Raw genomic sequence first — 19,537 nt, 5'->3', positions numbered from 1 at the left:
CCTTAAATGACATCCCCCAACACCGGTTCAAGGTATGCAGTGGAGTAGCAACTGTATTATAACGGAGCCTCGTTGATAACTGAGCGACCAACAAGTATTAGGCTTAGTTGTCAAGTCCTTGCTGTGGTAAGGAGGCAATGCAACAGCCGACCTCTTGTCCTACCACTAAACCAATGCTGCATGGATATCAGAATTTTTAATAAACCCACCAAAAAACTAAATAACAGAACTTCGACTGTTGTCGGTGTGGATGCCTTCCCAACCACAGTCTTCGCTTCCCCAAGTGTTGCAACCTCCCGCTCGCAAAAAATCACTAAATTAAAAAAAGACCCAAAAACATTACCGTTAGTGGGGAACTTCTAGAGAAAAAATTCTTACTTAGCGATAAGGAATTTTCCAACTAACTAAACTACCACGTAAAGTGTGGAAGTGAACCCCGTCGACTCTCCTATGGAATTAAAGACAAAGTGAAGTGAAACAATCTCATAAAAGCTGGGCAGAGCCGGACGGAAGAAGTCGTGTTGGATCTGAGGTAGCATCGGTCTCTTCATAGGCTGGTTGTCCTCCGTCTACCAAAGCGGCTTTACGTCCTGTGGTTGTGGTTGGGATGATGTCTTCAACAAATAACGACCAGCTGCGAAAAAATCAAAGCTGTCATAGCCCGAAAAGTAACGGTGGAAGTACAACCTCCCAGTTGCTGTCACTTCACAAAAATCTCTTTGAGATTGTGTTCTGCCTTCTGCAAGGAAACACTTCTACTTGCTGTAAATGTAGCTAAAATCCTAACGGGTGGTACAATTTTTAAGGGAGGTATACTAAAATATGAGACATCTTAACCCGCCCCATTATTACTCACAGATATATATCACTTTAGTACCTACAAAACTTCAGCAACATATCTCAAGTTATAACTTTTGTGCAGTTATATCAGTGTTTTCAACCAAATTGCCCTCAGATCCTTATACGATTCTCAACCAGTAGTAATTCGAATGAGATGTTGAGGAGAATTTGAGAATTCGTACTGTAAAGTACAGATCTCTCCGACGCAAGCTTCACTAAAATTTGCCCTACATGGTATATGTGGGATTGGGATTGAAGTAGAAGCGTTTAACATGAAAAACCACCGAGCCTGAGTTACTATGTATTTAATTTAAGTAAAGCATACGCAAATATTCTCCGAAAGTGCATGGAAACCTTTGTCAATATTTTTGTTCGTTTACTCAAAATTTGTACAATTTGTTACTGGATGTTGTTCGTTTACTCTCCAGTAAAATGCAAAAGACTTTGGCCGTTTACAAGAAGTTACTGGACTTGTACAAATTTGTACGAATTATTAAGTAAACGAACACTCCTAATATTTTCTTCCAAAATGGGTTAATTTCATGATCATATTTTTCTCTCTTTTCTCGCCATCCACCTTAATATCTCATAACTATCTCCGTTTTTATGTTTAAAACTATTTTTGCCCTTAACCTTAACCAACAAACAAAAAATTAGATTTATTAAAGTTCCTGTGGGAATTGGGATAAAAACTAAATACCAAATAAACGTAAAAAATACCAAAACCATGGGTAACTATGTGTGTATGCATGTGTGTTTTGCCTGTCTGCATACATGGGCAATAAACAAAATATATACTCTTAAAGATAATACCACTAGAGGGAAAAAAAACATACTCCGGATACCCGCATATGCTGAAAGTGAAATGAAAATACACATTTGAGTACATGCATCCCAGTGAAACCACAACAAATTTAAAAAATAAATAACGGTAATCTCGGGGAATGGTTACATGTAGCGACAATAACTTTTTACCTATTTTTTATAGGTTTTAAAAATTGCAAAAACATCCTAAAAGCAGTAAGTATGAAGCGTGACAACGTTTTAACATTAGCGTGATGATGGTTCTAGATTGGCACTTCTAATTAGAATTATGGTTTGTAATAACACCTTTGAAACACGCAAACCGTGGCCACGCTTTATTAGTCTCAATTTAAAGCGATTATAAAAAAGTGTAAAGCATTTTGTTATTTTATTTGTGTATACAGCCGATAGCCGTAGTCGCTAGTGCTTTTAACTATAAGTTTATTATAATTTTTAATTGTAATAAATATTTAAATAAATAAACAATTTATGTATAATTTTAGCCATTAAAACTAGGTCCATTGATAATACCAACGACAGTAATAATGCTATTGAATGTCAAGGGAGTACAATGTCTACCATAAATGCATTCATTACTGGACTCGGACGGTATGCGTGGTATTGGCTTATACCTCCTGAGTATTTCAGTAGCAAGTAAGTACTCGTAGGCCTTTGTACCTTCTGAAATGTTTGTGAAGACAATACAGCCTTTTATTAAATAAAACCCGTTAAATATGTTTAGGATGACATACAAAAGCTTTTGAAAATTATTTCCACTAATCTTTAACTTTCTACATCAACAATGTTTTCTTGTAATACAGAAGTAATGTCAAAAATCCATTAAATATAACAAAGAACAAGACTTCCTTCCTAATAATATCTTAATTTCTTACAAAATTTATTTGTACAATACTTTGTGAAAGTAATCCACTTGTGGTTACTCTACCCTTGTTCATTAGCCAATCGCTGTTATTCGTTGTTTCCATTAATCCTTTCATTTGCATATTTTCTTTATAATTTATATCAATTAACTTAGATGTTCATGCTCAAAGTCAATTCAAAGTTGACAGAGAACACATTTGTCTGAATTTTGCAAAAACAAAAAAAAAAGAACGACATCAGAATCAAACGAAATAATTTCATATTTCACTTTTCTGCACAAAATTCATTTATATTCAAATTTAATTTTTATTTGCATAATAATATTAATCAAATGTCAAAGTGGCCTCCAGTGTGCATGCATGCATGTGTGTTTGTGGTCACCACACAGTCACTGAACAACACAAATACAAAGTATCCGGTCGACCACATCAAAAAACAAAACAGAAATTCAAATCAACAGAAAACAAACACATTCAACCGGTGTTGTTTGTTAACAACATTAAATTTATTGTACACTCAAGTAACAGTATATTTGATTTTATTTACTTTTTTTATTAGTCTTTCTTTTTCTGCCGCTCTTTCTGTGTATTACATTTCAGTTACAGTAGCATTGATTTGTTTAATTTAGGTTTAATTGGATTTTTACGTGTTAATTTCGAATTTGTCAAAATGTTGGTTGTTACACACCGTTGAAAAAAATTACAATATTTGCTGTCGCTGGGGTCATTGTGTTTAATTTTTTCTTAAAGGTCAAAGGAATAAATAAATTGAAGTATGTATATGCTACCAAAATAGCAAATTATATAATCCAGGATACTGACATACGTATAATTTGCGATGAATGTTAAGAGAAATTATATTTAATGGGAAGTTTAAACATAATTGATTATTTGGTTGAATTTAATTATAGGCTGCCAAATAATGTAGTATTTTGGGTTCTCCGTGGATAGAAAAACTTGACACCTTTATATTTTTATATTAATTATTGAGCCGAACTTCGAATAGAATTCTAATTGATCCCATGTGTGCAAAAGAAGGTATTCGAGGCTAAAAGTCATTTTTGATGCTCAAGTAAATGTTGTATGTATTTTTAATTCGTGCGATATCGCGATCTAAATGTCATTATACATATATTGAGAAATAAGCCGCGTAAATATGTAAGTGTATTGAGGTAAAACGCTTAAAATACCTTTACCGTGCTACATGTATTTTCATGAGCTTTCAAAAGATACCCACTTTGTAGTAATCGGGTCAGTATAACTGGGTCTAATCTGGTTTTTGAATCCATACCCAGCAAAATATTGGATGCCAAAGATGCCATTCAATCATGGGTGCAAGTGATCTGGCATGTCATCTTTTTAGCATCTTCATCGATGAATTTTATATGAGCGTGGACCCCAAAAGATGCTATTCATTTTTGGATCCAAAGCATGTCATTTACACCAATGCTTTGACATGTCATTTTCACCAATGCTTTGGCATGGCATTTCCACCAATGCTTTGGCATGCCATTTTCACCAACCCTTTGCAATGACATTATCATTACGACGAGAGTTTTAACAACGTTTGTTGTGATTTCGAGTCTCCGACAACTCAAGCCTATTGCAAATAATTAATCTTATATATTTAGAAAAATGAAAAGATCAGATCTTTCACGACTTCCTTTGCATGAGTTCAAATGCGATCAAAAGATAGGATCTTTCACGACTTCCTTTGCATTGGCTCAAATGCTAATTTAAAGATCGGATCTTTCATGACTTTGTTTGAACCAATGCAAAAGATCCCATGAAATCACGTCATCGAATGGAACACCTTCCTTAAAATTTTGCTGGGTACTTACGGGTCAAATAACCGGCTAATAGCAACTGCCGCACAGTGCGAAATATGGGAACTTTAGTGGAACTTTAATCAAAAATTAAAGTACTTAGAACTAATGACATTCTTGTTGAATTCCATTCCTAAGTATCCCATGACAAATGCCTCGTATTCAGTTTTGAGATTTACCACGGGAAACATCTAGAAATGCACTTAAAATTTGCACTTTTGTTTTACAATATTTATTTTCCATAGCTATTACTTCTAGCTTTGCTTAAGTAATATAGTGATACACACAAATGGTAAGTTAGTTGACTATAGTTTTTTGTCGCTGTTATAATTCATGACAATTTTTTTTTATTTATTTGGCGTTTGTAGAGTTGTAATATCTAATTTAGCTTGGTAGTCATTCGTTCCCCAAAAATGTGCTTTTCTAAACGTCTACTATTTTCTTCTTTAAAATTTTTGGAGTTTTTAAATTAGGTTTTCGGTTTTTGTCTTGACAACGGCGTGTCTAATCAAATAGTAACTAAAGCAAATATTGTAGACAGAAAAATTTCCTACATGTTTGGTCTTCATAATTTTTTCCTAAAAGGAACCATTCTTGAGATATAGCGGTTCTAAAAAACACATCATTTTTACGCACTTATAAGTGAAAAACGCACTTATTTAGGTGAAACGGTTAAAATGACCGGAATATCCGGGTCTGTCCCCCCAAATATATGTTTCCTTGGAGAGCGAAACTATACCAATCTTTTAGAGTTATTCCATGTTAGGTTCATCTTATGCAAAAATAACCCATTTAACCCACATGCGTAATCAAAAGCCCAACGGGAACGACCCCAACGAAAGCTTTTGCCAAAAAGTAAGGTTTGTTACACTGATTACGAAAATGAATAATATACATTGGCGGCGGATCTGGTTCACCGGTTCTTTGACCCGAAAGGCAAGATTTAAAACCGGGTTTAAAAAAGGTTTTACAAGATGCATATGTCAAAAGAAATGGCACAATCTAGAGCAACAGCCACATGCTACTTACTCATGCTGATTACATTGACATCATGGGACGATCGGTAAAGGAAGTAACCTTTAAGAAGGTTGAAGGAGAATCAGCAATAGTGGGTCTGGTAATAAACGCCGAACAAAAAAGTTGATGGTGTCGATGCGCAATGCGTCCATAGAGCTAGGATCAACAGTGGAAGTTGGTTTATATAATTTTGATGTGGTAAAATACTTCGTCTACCTCGGCACCGCCGTAAACATAACAAAACGATATCAGTTGTGAAATTAAGAGAAGAATTGTATAGGTCAACAGATGCTACTTTGGCTTAAGTAAGCAGTTTAAATACAAAGCCACATCTAGTCAAACAAAACAACGCTTTACATAACACTGATAATACCTGTGCTAATGTATGGTTCCGAATACTGGGTACTTGCACAAGCAGATAAGGCAGTGCTTGGTGTTTTTGAGAGAAAAATTCTTCGAAAGATCTTCGGACCAATCTGCGTTGACGGTGAATATCGACGTCGCATGAACCACGAGCTGTATCTGCTATACAACGACATCAATATAGTTAAACGTATCGATATGCAGCGATTGCGTTGCGATTGCGATATGACCTAGCCAATATCATAGGAATGAGCGATTATGAATATATTGCCGTATCTTTAATGGGTGCTACTAAAATCGGATGCGCATCAAAGTCGTATGCATATTGCGCGATTTTTACCCACATTTAGGGTTTTGCACTGTGTGATGCAACTGACGATGTGCATCAACTAATTTAAACTAATTCGCGAATGACAGGCTGTAAAATTTTCATATTTTTTTAAGGATAGTAAATCCAATATTGCTCCTTATTTACTATCCTTATAAGTTATCACAGTAAGCGACTAAGCTTTCGTGATGGTAAACCATATTTCTTGATGAAAAATACATTAATTACTGTATGTGAAACGAAATAGTTGGATAACTCCCAAATATTTTGTCTAATTTTTCTAATCAACCCAAAAATATATATTCGAAATAATATTCCCACAGTTCTTCTCTTTTGTTGTTGCAATTTTGTAAACTCGAAAAGATTTAAACCAGAATTGTTTCCTTAAAATTTTGGTTTTCGAATTTTATGAATATACTAGTGGACCCGGCGAACTTCGTCTTGCAGTTTGTTAGGTACAGAACTTGATGGTTCAAACCTATAATACTATTACTTCTATCACCATGTTCAATGGCAAATATTTCTTTGTTTTGAACTGTTTAGGACGATCTTTGAAGCAGATGCCAATTAGACAATAGTACTTTCGACAATTGTCAGTTTGACGAAGAGAGAAGGTACTGAGAGGCAAGTAGTTGCTATTTTCCTCGACTCTCTCTCCTATAAACTGCCAATAGCCGCAAAAAAATTAGGCAACTGTAAAATTGCGGGACTAAGAGATATTTTTTAAACAAATAACACGTTTTGCGATGTAAATAAAAAAGATTGGTAGCACAGTTGAAGCAAAATATTAGGTCTGTACGATAACCCAAAAATTTGTGCAAATACGTACAAATTTTTACTGAATTCTGTTCGATAACAAAATAATCCAGCAAAAGAAAGCGAGCTTGGAGAGATTTTTGGAGAGTTTTGTGACTGAGAACATGCAAATTTTTGCTGGGAAAATTTGTCCCGCAAATTTGCAAGTCTGCTGGCTTTTAATCACCTGTTCAATGTAAACAACTCGAAATGTTAGCATTTTTGACCAAGAAAATTTCACAATTGCACATTTTCTTTAGATTTTTAATCGTTGTAGTAGGATTAAAGCATTAAATAAGTAAACTGCAATTTTAAAATTTATGTTTTTGTTCCGTTTGGTTTAAAATATGAAAAAACAAATTTCATACATTTTCGGAAACAGCTGACTTTCTAGCAAGTTTTTGCAAAATGTTGTTCGATAACTTTTTGCAATTGTTCTTGCTTGAGACAGAAATATTCAATGAGAGAGGTTGCTGGAACTGACTGAGTAATTATTGCTGGGAAAGTTATCGTACACACCTAATATCATAACGCCCCTATTCGTTTCATAATCGATGGTTTTCTGCAATTCTTGTTTTCACCGCTGAACACGATATTTCACTCAATTAATTGAATGCGGTCGTAGGAATTTGAATTTAATGCTGAATATATATAGCAGAGGGATCCGATCGTTACCAGGTAACCACCTTCGTCTGCTTTTTTTCTGACTTCTCTGTTTAACATGATCTCCCAAATTTTACTTGCATTGCAAGTTCGAAATTAGATGAAATTGCACAGACAAATGCGGTAATTGAATTTTGACTGAGACTGTACAATCCAGTTCTTGGTACATTGATCCTTGTTAGAAGAGCTATTCCATTAGTTGCCGTTCTTTGTGTGTTTCGGATGCTTGAAGTCTTGTCACACTAACACGTGACTGTTGTCGATTACTTGGTCAACCTATATTTAATTTCGACGTAAATAACATATTCAAATTAATATCACAAACTAATTAACGTTTAATAAGTATTTACCTACTTATGTCGCCGATAAAGAATATTTGTCGGATAATTCGACCAAAAAATCGCCAGTGCCTCCGATTTCATTTTTTTTTTCTTTCCAATTTTGTACCTTTTTCCTCATAACTGTGGAAACCACTTTCGACGTTACCATCTTCATCTTTTCAATCGGAATCTGACCGAAACCACCACTAATCTTTACAAACTCTAAAACCGATTTTCAGAGAATGTACAGGGAAAAGTCGTGGTGAAAATAGGCTTTATATTTTGTTGAATGTCGGAGGTGGCGGGGTAACTCCCCTATGCCCTATTTTGAAAAAAAAACTCTATTTTAGCAAAGCTGAAACGCTTTTGAGGCAATGGTGATTGTGTCTCCGACACTAGGTACTTATTTGGGACCTAAAGACCCGACCATGCCCAAATATGTTATATGTCTGAAACTATTAAGCCGATTTTCCTACAAATTTCAGAGAATGTACCGTGTTAATCCTGCTGAAAATAGGCAGCATAATTGTCTTACTTACTTACCTGGCCTATTATTTGTTCTATAGGCCCAACTAAAAAAAGATCTCCATTTCTCTCTGTCTATTGCTTCTCTTTCTGGAATACCGCGCCTTGTCATCTCTTCATCCACTTGTTTGCGCCATCTATTCTTTGGCCTGCCAATTCTGCGTGCACCGCCAAGCGGCTCATATTTATACGCCTTTTTAGCGGGTTCATCATCGCTCATTCTTATGATATGGCCTAGCCAACGCAATCGTTGCATTTCAATACGGTTAACTATATTGATGTCGTTGTATAGCAGATACAGCTCGTGGTTCATGCGACGTCGATATTCACCGTCATAAAGGTATCAGTTACTTCTTTTACTGATCGTCCCATGATGTCTATATCATCAGCATAAGCAAGTAACATGTGGCTATTGGTGTAGATTGTGCCACTTCTTTTGACGTCTGCCTCTCGAATAACCTTTTCCAGCAGGATGTTGAAGAGATCACACGAGAGGCTGTATCCTTGCCTAAAACCTCTTTTGGTACAAAATTCTTCGAAGAGGTACTTTTCTATTTTAACTGAGGATCTCGTGTCAGTTAAAGTCATTTTACAAAGCCGAATGAGCTTTGCGGAGATACCAAATGCAGACGTGGCCTGAAATCCCTTTGAACGTAGTGGGCTGTCGAAGGCTGCTTTATAATCGACCAAAAGGTGGTAGTTGTCGATCTGCATCTCTTGGGTCTTCTCCAGGATTTGCCGCAGGGTAAATATCTGGTCAATGGTGGACTTGCCAGGTATAGAGCCGCATTGGTATGGCCCAATTTTCTCGTTGATAGTCGTTCGCACAATATCCATGACACGATCTTGTAGGCAATCGGGAGTTGACTTATGCCCCTATAGTTAGAGCATACAGTCTTATCTCCTTTCTAATGGACGGGACACAGGATACTCAGGTTCCAATCGTCGGGTACGCTTTCTTTCTGCCAGATGGTGCTAACTAGCTGATGCATACACCTTATCAGCGTGTCGCCTCCGGTTTTAAACAGCTCGGAAGGTAGGCCATCAGCTCCTGCTGCCTTATTATTCTTCTGTAGGTTTATTGCTGTCTTTACCTCATCTTGGCTGGGCGGTATACATTCAATACCATCTTCTGGGATTGGGATCTGTGGTATCTTCGTCGTCTTCGCTGGATACCAACAGGTTTTAAAAATGCTCTTTCCATATCCTGAGCACACTATCTGTATCAGTTACCAAATTACCTTGCTGGTCTCTACAGGAGGAGGTGCCTGTACCAAAGCCATCAGTTTGATGCTTCACTCTTTGGTAGAATTTTCGGACTTCATTCTGACTCCTGTACATCTCGATTTTTTCACACTCCCCTTTTTCCATTCCTCTCTTTTTCCTGCGGAAAAGACGTTTCTCCTCTCTCCTTTTCTCCCGATACCTTTCTCGTGCGCTACGCGTTGCTACGGATTGTAAAGTAGCCCTATACGCCGCATTTTTCTCTTCGGTAGCAGCACGACACTCCTGATCAGGGGCCTAATTACGATATTCGATCGAGTATTTGCTCGTGAATGAAAAAATCGAACTATGAAAACCTGTGTTCTTCAAAGAACATTGAGAAAGTAAATATTAAAAATGTGTTTATTTTTAAACAAAAACTAAAAAAAAAACTTATTAATGAAAAAATGTAAATATTTGCTGAAATTGTTGAATAATAATAATTTGGGTAATAATTTCGAAATGAAGTTGTGCTAGAAAAATGTACGAAATGATTTATTTTTGTAAAACATTTTGACAGTGTTGTAACAAATTGCTAATGCATATACCTTAGTAAATGTACGATTGGTGGTGCGAATAGGGATTAATAGTTCGATTTTTTCATTCGCGAGCAAATGCTCGATCGAATCGAATGTCGTAATTAGGCCCCAGACCATGGATTCCTTGGTTGAGATCTTTGGTATCCAAGTATGAATTTTGATGCTGTTTGCATGGAGTGGGCAATGCTTTGCCATTGCTGGTATGTTATCGGGATGAGGAGTGCTTTGATTAAGCAATTGGGCTAGTTGAGTGGAATACGCTGTGGCTGTCTGTTGTGATTGCAGCTTACCGATGTCTAACTTTCGTGTTGTGTCTGCTCGTTTTTTGTTTGCTACGTTTAACCGGGTGCGTACCTTTGCTGCAACTAGGTAGTGGTTCGAGTCTATGTTTGCTCCTCGGAACGAGCGCACATCCAACACGCTCGATGAGTATCTTCCATCCATCACAACGTGATCAATTTGATTTCTTGTTTTCTGATCTGAAGACAGCCAGGTGCCCTTATGGATGTCGAGATGTTTAAATCTGGTGCTGCTAACTACCATGTTTTTTGCCTCTGCGAAGTCTATCAGCCTCATGCCATTGTCAGATGTTTCATTGTGGAGACTGAATTTTCCGACTGTTGGGCCAAAGACATTTTCCTTTCCAGTTTTGGCATTAAAATTGAATAGAATAATTTTAATGTCATGGGCAGGACAACGGTCATATGTTTCTTCCAAGCGCTCATAAAATATATCGTCTGCTCCGTCGGAAAAGGTCGTAAGTCCCTCTCAATAAATTTTTCAGGAGGAAGAAAAAACATTCCAGCGCTTTCTGTATTAAAGATTTTATTATGGTGGTAAAGGCAGTATTCTTCGTTTTTTTATTCCGCTTCAATACCTGTACTTTGTTTGATAAAGTTCCGTCGCGTTTGGGAGATAATTGGATGTCTTTGGACTTACGACCTTTTCCTTGTACAGCTTTGTATTTTTGTAGGGACTTACAACCTTTTCCTACCATTTACGGACGTTTTTAAGATAAAATATTTATACTTTACAAAACAATGTGAAAAGGGTATTATAAGTTTGTTTTGTCCAATGTTCGTGTAACAACGCGAAGTATTCATCGTAGACCTCCTCCCCTTGCCATTTTTTCATATCTTGACGAGATAAAGCGATTTAGCTATGTGTGTTCGTCCATCAATTAACAATTGTAATAAAACTCCAGGCTTCAATTTTGCACCGATCGTCACGAAATTTTGTGGAGAGGTCGGGTTCCGACCAGAAGTGATCCCATTAGATGTTGGTTATGATCGAAAGGTGTGAAATGGACCAAACCAACAATTTTACCCGACTTTGTAGTTGTCCTGTAGATCGCAGTAATTTTCCGATCGGAGGGAAATTTTAAGAATGATTTGAGTTTAAGACAAAGCATAAGCTTGCAATTTAACATGGTGATGAGATAATTATTAGCGGGTTTAATGGACCAAACTTTTGGGTGAAATGTTATATATGAAATACAATGTGTGTATGTTCCGCATAGACTCAAAAACGGCTGAACCGATTTTTTTGAAAATTTCAGAGAAAATAGGCTTTATGTTTTTTGAATTTCGGAGGGGGCGGGGCCCTATTTTTAAAAAACGCTTTTTTGCAAAAGTTATGAAAGTATCGGTCAGAAAATTAATTTGCGAGGCAACGGTTGTAGAATCTCCGACCCTAAGTACTTATTCCACGTAATTTTCAGATTATGCACAGGGATGTCCTTTGGTGGAAGTAGGCTATATATTTTGTTGTATTTCGGCGGAGCGGTGTTCGAAAATTAATACTATAGGCAATGGTGTTTGTTTCCCCTACCCAAGGTAATCCTTTGGGGCTTAAAGTCCCGACCACGCCCACTCTTTTAAATATGTTATATCTCCGAAACTACTGAGCCGATTTTCCTACAATTTTCAGAGAATGTACCTGGATAATCCTGTTAAAAATAGGCTGCATAGATGTTCCCTGGTGAAAATAGACTATATATTTTGTTAAATTTCGGGGGAGCGGGTTATCCCTTGTGTACTATTTTTTAAATGCGCTGTATACGTAAAACTTACGAACGTGTCCGTTTCCCCGACCCTGGTTATATATTATAGCATTAAGACCCGACCACTCCAGTTTCTTAAATATGTTACAACATAACGAAGTTTTATTAAATAGAAGTTATCACATAAAAATTCCCTAGAAACGTTAGATCGAATCTTGAAGGATTTAAGAAGCAATTCACGTTTAGATTTCAAACTTCCAGTTATACTATTCCAGCAGATGAAATAAATGCATGCCTCATCAGTTTTTTGGCGGCATGTTAAAATTGCATATCGACACCAACATTTCTTCAGATCCCGACTAATTAGCGATGTAAGTAAAATATAATTGACTTAAAAAAAAGTAAGATAAAACTGTTTCAAGGGCCAGCAACGCCGACCGGGTCGGCTAGTATGAAATAAAAATCAGCGGTTCACATCTTCTTCATAATTTCAAAACACATGAATTCAATGGTCAACTCAATACTCAATGGTGTCAATGGGTCTTATATGCCCTACAAAACTAGTGAAACTTAAAAGCTTGTTAGCTTTTGGTATAAACATTTAAATTAATGGTGTGGAACTTGGCTAAGCTTTACTAAGCTTTTAGCGGTTAACATTTCTGTACTACATAAAAAAACATAACATACATGTCTAATATAACAGCATGTGTAAGCTAAAAGAAGGATTTGAATATTAAGAAATATATTATGTTATATCCTTATTCACAGTATATTTCAAAATTATTCTCTTAAATAAAAAATAAGAGAGAATATATAAGGATTTTTGAGAAATGACGAAGAGAGTTATAGAAGTTACATTACGTAAACTAAAGTGTATTTTCAAATTGTGAATACTGCAGTACACTAAATGCCGTTTCTTTCTGGGATTGAAATTCAAAATTTGTCATTTGCTTTGAAAGAAAGAAATACATATCTCACAATTGTTACAGACGAATGTTTTTTTTTTCAGTTTTATTAAAATGTTGCTCTTAACAAACAAATCAACAAGCTTTCCCAACAAGCATAATTCTTGTGTATTGAGCAATGCGCATGTTTTATTTCACAAAACTTTTAGTGTTTTTTTTTTGTATTTTGTTTATCGTCTGATAAACGAAAACATCTGCTGTTGCATGAAGTTCAATGAATTCTTTTTATCAGACTTCTAGTTTTTCTGGCGACTTCAATGCGAGAACATGTGTTGCAGTTGGCGAGTTTTTTGTTGGTATGGTTTTTCGGTATTTTGCAGACAACGACTAGATATGTGCACCATTACGTATTGATTGATAAAGATTTTTTTTTGAAGAATCAAAAAAAAAAAAAAAAAAAATACTAAAGTTTGGTGATATTAATTTAATGGAGTAAAAAATGTTCGATTAAATTTTATCCGATACACCATTACTTTAAGACGGCAATTTTTGTTGTCAAAATAAAAGATAAATATCTTTAATGTAGGACAAATAAAGTCAACTGGGACTTGTATTGTTATCAGAATATATACATATCTGGGAAAAAATTAGCTAAAGTAATATACAAATCTACTTACCGGTAAATTATATAACTATGTAAAAGTAATACAAACTCGACTTACCGGTTATATATAAACTATATAATTATGTAAAAAACACAAGTATTTTGAACTACATAGTAAAAAAGTTATTTGCTGCCGAGGAGGAACCCCAAACTTTTTGAAATTTCATTCATAAAAACTTTTATTTCAGCAACATATGTATGTATGTGTGTATGTATATTTTCTTATGAAAATATCACAAAATTAAAAAGATGCCTCCTCTTCCTTTTCACCAACTTTGACCATCACACGCAAATTGCGTGTTTCCTTGTCAAAATACGACAGTTGTTTAACCTTGTCTTCCCTTTAACCCTCATACAAATTGATTGTCAAGATCAGAATGAGAAGGGTACACACAAACGGAAAAATAGCATACAAACTTTTAAGGCTAAGTTTTGTAGTTTCTTTCTTATGTCCAATACATGCATACATGTGTATGTACGTGTACGACTCATGATATTCTGCATTTGAAACTTTGAATTTATGCCGGCCGACTTGTTCTTCTCCTTCTTATTGTTTTGCATATGTTGGGTGTACTGAGCCACATGAATATCATCCGTAAGATAGTTTTTCAATAAAAATTAAATTGCTTTCTTGTCATTTGATATTTGTGTGTTGTGAAATCAACACAAAGAATGCAAACAATTGTAATTGATTGGAGTGGCAACTTCAATTTCGAACAATGCAAATTATACTTTTGTGGTTTGAAGTGAATGAAAGTTATATTTTAAAATTTTTTCGCAACAATAATAAATGCGAATTTTGAAGTGGAGTTAGAAGTAGTTTATCACGATCCAATTAGACATACAATGATTAAGGAATGAGAGAGTACAGTTATAATAATAATTGTTCCACAAACATCCCGGAAGTGACAAGAGAGACTTTTCTCATATCAATGAGTGCACCCCGATTCATATTAGCTCAATGATATGGGACCTACAGTTTATCGCCGAGTCCGAACGGCGTGTCCTAAGACACAATTTACAGAGAAGTTTTACATGGCTGAAATGCTCAGGAAATGTCGCCAACATTACTGAGGGGTATATTGCCACCGTTTGTTGGCGGGTGTGCATACCATTGCACCACGGTGGCACCCACCTGAACGGATTTTGATATAGCTTCAATATACGTATTTCGCCGATTTTGGGTTTTTTTGAGCCCTATATAGTTACTTACTTACTTAGCTGGCAGATTACAGAACATTTGTTCCATAAGCCGAACTAAGAAAAGATCACAAACTCTCTCTGTTTGTTGCTTCCCTTTTTGGAGTACCGCGTCTTTCCATCTCTTTTTTCACTCGAAGCCTTGGCCTGCCAGTTCTGCGTGTACCGCCATGTTGCCCGTATTTAAACGCCTTTTTAGCGGGTTCATCAACGCTCATTCTTATGATATGGCCTAGCCAACGCAATCGTTGCAGATTGGCCCATGGATCTTTCGAAGCATTTTTTTCTTTAATACACCAAGCACTGCCTTATCTGCTTGCGCAAGAACCAAGGCTTCGGAACCATACATTAGCACAGGTATTATCGGTGTTTTGTTGAACGTTGTTTTTGTTTGACGAGATGTGGCCTTATTTTTAAACTGCTTACTTAAGCCAAAGTAACATCTGTTGGCCAACACAATTCTTCTCTTTATTTCACAACTGATGTTGTTTGTTATGTTTATGGCAGTGCCGAGGTCAAAGTTATAGGCACCAACTTGCACCAACTTCCACTGTTGGTCCTAGCTCTATGGACGCATTGCGCGTCGACACCATCAACTTTGTCTTTTCGCCGTTTACTGTCAGACCCACTTTGCTGATTCTCCTTCGACATTCTTAAAGGTATCAGTTACTTCCTTAACTGATCGTCCCATGATGTCAATGTCATCAGCATAAGCAAGTAACATGTGGCTGTTGATGTATATAGTGTCATTTCTTTTGACATTTGCATCTCGTATAACCTTTTCCAGCAGGATGTTGAACAGGTCACACGAAAGGATGCCTCCTTTCTGAAACCTTTTTTGTTACTGAATTGTTCGGAGAGGTTCTTTCCTATTGAACTGAGGACCTAGTATCAGTTAGTATGAGCACTATATAGCTACATCGAAAGCCGCTCCGAATTTCAAATCGCTTTTTAGGCACAATAATGAACTGGTAAAGTTTTTTTCATCAATCGGACCATAACTGTGGCATTTAGAGAATTTTCGTGAAAATGTGCCTTTGGTCCCATATTCAGGGGAACCCGCTAAAATAATCAGGGTAAAAAATTTCTGTCCTCCCAAAAAATATATGTTTCTGTAAAGAGCGTAATTATATCTATTTTTAAAATAATTCCAACAAAATTGGAGAGTGTTTAGTAGAGTTATTCCACGTAAGAGCCATTTAATGCCAAATAATCCCATTTAAGCCACGTTTGTAAACGTAAGCCAAACGACTCCGATGAAAAATGTAAAATCCAGACTATCTGCTTCACCGGTTAGTTGACCAGAAGGTCTAGATTTAACAAGTAAAAAGTCGTTAAGTTCGGCCGGGCCGAACTTTTTATACCCTCCACCATAAAATAGTCTTAATTAAAATGGAATAATTAGGGTCCTTTCACAATTTTAGGTGGAACAACTTTTCGACAACGGATAGACTTCTACTGCCTCCCAGTTTTGCTTAAATTACACTGTGAACACAAATGTTGGGGCAGACATAATTCCTTTTGGAGATGAAAGCCCTTGGTGTGTGTATGTTAAAAACCCCAAAGGACAGATGCGCCGTGAGTCGAACTTCCGCCTTATGGCGTGATGAAGTTTTTGCAAGAGACCCTGTAAGCCATCATGAATTAGCATTATATCTATGTTTGTTGTTTTTGTAGAGCACTTAAGCAACAGTGAACAGAGATATAACGCTTATTGCTGATGGCCCACAGGGTCTCTAACAAAAATTTCATCACGCCATAAAGCGGAAATTCGACTCACGGCGGATCTGTCCTTCGGGGTTCATAATATACTCACCAAGGCCTTTCTTCCCCAAGAGGAATTTTCCACGCCCAGACTTTCACCTTCATTTTGTTGCACAGTGTTATCTAATCTAATCTAAAAAATGTGTTCAGCTAGGTGAAAGGTACCACCTACGGGCCTATATCAAAGAGTCAACCTATCTTTAAATTTTTTAGCGGAAAAGTTTTATAGCTGCAGGGAACTTCAAGAGTAAAATTGGGGGTAGTCTCATCAAAACAATGTAGACCCTCAAAAATGGACCCATGTTGACGAATTTTAGTGAAGAAATTTCGTGACCACTGAAAATTCCCGAAAATCGGGAGGTACAGTTATATGGGGGGATATACCAAAACATGGACCTATATTGACGATTATTTTTGAATAGACAAAATTGTAGCTAAAATTCTCAAAATACCGATCATTACAGCTAGTTCGGTTAAAATTCTCAAAATGCCGAAAATCTGGAGCTACCTTTATATGGGGGCTATACAAAAAAATTGACCTATTTTGACGATGTTCGTTGGAGATATTTTATGACCACTGAGAACTTCAAAGGTCACATTACAGCTATTTCGGTTAAAAATTGTAGCTAAAATTCTCAAAATACCGAAAATCGGGAGGTACCGATATATGGGGGCTATACCAAAACATGGACCTATGTTGACGATGTTTCGTGGAGATGTTTCTTGACCACTGAGAACCTCAAATGTCAAAGTACAGCTAGTTCGGTTACACATTGTGGCTAAAATTCTCAAAATACCGAAAATCGGGAGGTACCATTATGTGGGGGCTATACCAAAACATGGACCTATGTTGACGATGTTTAGTGGAGATATTTCATGACCACTGAGAACCTCAAATGGCAAGTTACAGCTAGTACGGTTAAAAATTGTATCTAAAATTCTCAAAATACCGAAAATCGGGAGGTACCGTTATATGGGGGCTATACCAAAACATGGACCTATGCCTATATCCTTTGGGATATAAGTTTGCTGATCAATAGGAACCCTAAGTGCCAAATTATAGCTAATTAGGTCTGCAAATGTGGCGAAGAACGTCAAAATACCTCAAATCCGGAGGTACCGTTATATGGGGGCTATACCAAAGAGTGGACCGATATAGCCCATCTTCGAACTTGACCTGCCTATGGAAAAAAGACCTTCGGGTGCAAAATTTCAGCACTCTATCTCAATTATTGCGGACGCTAGAGTGATTACAACAGACGGACAGACGGACATGGCTAGATCGTCTTAGAATTTTATCCTGATCAAGAATATATATACTTTATAGGGTCGCAAATGATTAGTTCGATGTGTTACAAACGGAATGACAAACTTAATACAAATATTTTAATACACAATACACAAATTTTAATCTACTACTTTAGCCAGTTTTTATAGGGATTACCGTTAAAAATCTTAATATCCCAATAAGACCTCCAATAAATGACTTTCGACCCCAAATTACTTCTTTTGCACTCACGGGATTGATGGGGACTTTTAGTTCATAAATTCTAATTGCAAACACCAAAATTCAGGTTTGTGGGAATTTTTGCTATTTTCCCCTTATTCGCATGTCTAGTTTGACCGGGCTACTTAATGAAAGTCCACGAGATCGTGATAAGATACCATCTCCTTGCAAACAGCCTTAACATTTATAGTTGGGTATTAGGGGCCTCATGCTTAGCCCAGGAGTTTCATGCTCCTTCGATTAGAAACAGAGCTCCGAATACTCGCTCTAATTCTCTCGAATTCTACTCGAGAGTGAAACTCTTCTTGAATTGGAGCAATTTGAGGGGGGCAAATTGCCCCATCTCCCACCCAAACAAAAGTTACCTCATCCTCAAATATACTTGCCCAAACTTCACCAAAAAAAAAAAAAATTCCACAAAAAAAAAAGAACTTACAACCACCCCCCAAATTTCCACTCGCGAGTAAATCGCAGCTATGATTAGAAATACGAAAGAGGAGTAGGGAGTAAAAAAATAGAAAAATGGAAAAACTGAAAACGAAAACGAAAATATCAAGCCCTACATCGGTCGAAATAAAATTCGAATGTTCTAGAGAGGGAAACATCAATCATAACCAGTAGATGGATTACCGGCCGAGCTGTTCAAAAACGAAAGTGACTCACTGATAAGGTATATACATCAGTCAGTTAGGAACTCATCGATTTTCATTCATTTTCCTCAGATAAAATATCAATCATTTAATTGGAAAGGCAGAAATTTGAGTTATCTTTACAATATTTCTTCTGTTACGGACATATAAAGCAATCAAATGCGACTTCTTTGTACTTTTGATTGAGTGCATCCCGAGTCATATTTCCTGATATGGGGCCCTACAGTTTATCGCCGAGTCCGAACGGCGTGCAATAAGCCACCACTTGTGGAGAAGTTTTACATGGCTGAAACACTCAGAAAATATCGTCAACATTACTGAAGGGCATTTTGTCACCGTTGAAAATTTGATGTTGCCTGGCTGGGGATTCGTTTTCAAAAAGATGTAAAAGTGACCCATGCTGCAGTGTATGTATAAAAATCCATTGGAAAATTAATACACTTGGACACCACGTAATTTGCAATAATAAACTGGAAATGGGAAAATGTGTTTCTCTATACAAAACCCATTATATTAGGCAGTAGGCCCGTTATCTAGTAGACACACTATTGCAATTTGCATGAGAGGGAAAGATCAGTAGTTCTTTTTTGGCTATTTTGTCGGTATATGCCCTCCAGGAAGTAAAATATAGACCAAAAATATTTTTTTCATACAAAAGTAATGGTCAATTTCACCAGCAAA

Source organism: Musca autumnalis, unplaced genomic scaffold, assembly GCF_047663935.1.
Source record: "Musca autumnalis isolate F117 unplaced genomic scaffold, ASM4766393v1 scaffold_3, whole genome shotgun sequence".
NCBI lineage: Eukaryota > Metazoa > Arthropoda > Insecta > Diptera > Muscidae > Musca > Musca autumnalis.
This window is presented reverse-complemented; position numbering follows the sequence as displayed.